Here is a 3,196-nt window from a genome sequence, read left to right as displayed (position 1 = left end):
CATGTCCATCGAGTCAGTGATGCCATCCAGCCATCTCATCCTCTGTCGTCCCCTTCTCCTCCTGCCCCCAATCCCTCCCAGCATCAGTCTTTTCCAATGAGTCAACTCTTCGCATGAGGTGGCCAAAGTACTGGAGTTTCAGCTTTAGCATCATTCCTTCCAAAGAAATCCCAGGGCTGATCTTCAGAATGGACTGGTTGGATCTCCTTGCAGTCCAAGGGACTCTCAAGAGTCTTCTCCAACACCACAGTTCAAAAGCATCAATTCTTCAGTGTTCGGCCTTCTTCACAGTCCAACTCTCACATCCGTACATGACTACAGGAAAAACCATAGCCTTGACTAGACAGACCTTTGTTGGCAAAGTAATGTCTCTGCTTTTGAATATGCTATCTAGCTTGGTCATTACTTTCCTTCCAAGGAGTAAGCGTCTTTTAATTTCATGGCTGCAGTCACCATCTGCAGTGATTTTGGAGCCCCCAAAAATAAAGTCTGACACTGTTTCCAGTTTCCCCATCTATTTCCCATGAAGTGATGGGACCAGATGCCATGATCTTCATTTTCTGAATGTTGAACTTTAAGCCAACTTTTTCACTCTCCTCTTTCACTTTCATCAAGAGGCTCTTTAGTTTTTTTCACTTTCTGCCATAAGGGTGGTGTCATCTGCATATCTGAGGTTAAGAACCCCACAGAAGCATTTATTTTCATTCCAGTATTTCCAAAGCCAAATCACCAACAGAATCTAATGTTAACAGAGTATCAGTCTCCTTCATGAGCATTCTGCCAACACATCTTGGGAGATGCTGGTGGAAAGAACACTGGGTCCAAGTTCCTGTTCTGGTTTCTCAGTTTACTGTGTGGCTCTGGGCAAATTATTTAGTCCTCTGATCTCTCTCTACTGCCTTTATTTTGTGACAGAGGTCATAAGACCTGTCCTGCCTACATTTCACATGAAATGTGCATATTTGGAAGCTTCTAAAATCAGATAGTACCCAGTAACCCTGCCAATCTGATTCCCCAGGCCAGAATTGAGGTCCAGAAATCTGTGTATTATACAAACACAGACACACGCCGTCCATCTAGGGTTTATCAGTGTCTGAACAATTGCCAGGTCAATGGCTCCATCCTGGCCCATCAGAACAGGTGGGAGAGGGACTTCTCTGGCAATCCAGTGGTTAAGACTCTGCACCTCCAAGGCAGTGGACACAGGTTTGATCCCTGCTCGGGGAACTAAGATCCAGCATGCCATGAGGCATGGCCACACACACAAAAACAGAACAGGCAGGAGAGACAAAAAGATAAGTGGTTCCCAAAAAAGGGGAGAGGAGAGGCCTTGGATTCAGCATTTCAGGGGCTGATGTTCTTTGTGTACCAATTTCCTCTTTCCGACCCAGGGGATCACATAGCAGGTCAGATGACAAACACTTAGGAGAAGGGCTGTGACTTCTTTAACCAGAACACCCACCCTCCCTGGAATTCCCACACTCCAGGAACAAAGCTAAACCCCAGGGAACACGTCATTGCATTGGAACCTTATGAATACTCTGCAAAGGAGGCTGTGTCTTTACCTTACAGATGGGAAAACAAACTCTGAGAAGAGATAAGTAACTTGCACTACGTCGCACAGCCCAAGAGCAGAGTCAGCTTGGATTGCTGCTTTAATAACTCGGAATGGAGGCTAGTCCCGGGCACCTGTCATCAGTCTTATACAATCTGGTACTATTTATTCCTTCTGTCTGGATCTCTTCAATTTCCACATCTTCCACCACTGAGACAGTGACCGTTGAACGTTCCTTCCTCAAAACTCGTGCAAAACACAACTCAACTGACTCAAGTCATTGCGCCATTTTCTTCTGAAACTGGAGCAGTTGTGGGAAAAAGAAGAGGTGACAGAGATGCTCTAGCTGAGATGCGACAGCTGATGAACCAAACAGGCTAACTGTAAAAAGACATTGTTTGAGAAAAGTGGGGAAATCCGGACAGGTACTGGATGAAGTACTGCTTATTTTCGTGACTGTGATAAGGTACTGAGGTTCTGTAGGAAAATGCTTTCTCAAATGTGTCAGGACGAAATGACATGTCCTGGCTGTGTCATTAAAAGAGGGGATATGAAAATGTAGCCCTTGGAGTTGCAAAGAGTTGGACACGACCTAGTGACTGAACAATGAAAATGTAGCAAGATTTTTGTAATTGTTTTAGGTGGATGATGAGTAAAGGGCATTGATTATATAATGCTCTTCCTTTCTGGTGTATGCTTGAGAAGTTTCCTAATTAAATAACAAAAAAGTTGATTCAGACCCTGGATGTGATACCCATCTTCTCAGGTCCACTCACTCACCCGCACCAGCTCCTGCTGGCCCCCGACTGTTAGAGCCACTCGGTCCCAGAGCAGCCTCGCTCCTTGCAGCGGGCCCTGGCTCCCCTGCTGCTACTGCACTGGCTTTTCTATAAGGGATATGCCCCATTTTGGGGTGGGGCACAAACCCCAGGTCTACCTTTGCAGACACGCACCCTCTTCCCTCCTTCAGCTGTAAAGTGAGCACAAGGGCGTCTCCCTCACAGATGAAGTGGGATATCCAGCAAACTGCTAGACACAGGGCCTGGCTTTGCTAAATGTCCAATAAATATTACCTATGACTCCCTCGATTACTCGATCTGATCACACCACTTACCTACTTAAAACCATCAGTGCGTGCATGCTCGGTCATGTACGACTCTTTGGGGCCCCAGTGGCTGTAGCCCGCCAGGCTCCTCTGTCCATGAGATTTCCCAGGCAAGAATACTGGAGTGGGTTGCTATTCCTTTCTCCAGGGGCATCTTCCTGACCCAGGGATGGAACCCGAGTTTCTCCTTTGTCTCCTGCACTGGCAGGCGGATTCTTTACCACTGAGTCACTTGGAAAACCCCAAACTATCAGTTCAGTTCAGTCGCTCAGTCACTCTTTGCGACCCCATGGACTGCAGCATGCCAGGCCTCCCTATCCATCGCCAACTCCCAGAGTTTACTCAAACTCATGTCCATTGAGTGGGTAATGCTATCCAGCCATCTTATCCTCTGTCATCCCCATCTCCTCCCGCCTTCAATCTTCCCCAGCATCAGGGTCTTTTCCAATGAGTCAGTTCTTCGCATTAGGTGGCCAAAGTTTCAGCTTCAGCATCAGTCCTTCCAATGAACACCCAGGACTGATCTCCTTTAGGAT

This window comes from Bison bison, unplaced genomic scaffold (genome assembly GCF_000754665.1).
Source record: "Bison bison bison isolate TAMUID 2011002044 unplaced genomic scaffold, Bison_UMD1.0 scf7180017864191, whole genome shotgun sequence".
NCBI classification, from domain to species: domain Eukaryota; kingdom Metazoa; phylum Chordata; class Mammalia; order Artiodactyla; family Bovidae; genus Bison; species Bison bison.
The sequence above is the reverse complement of the archived record's forward strand: the minus strand, read 5'-3'. Positions refer to the sequence as shown.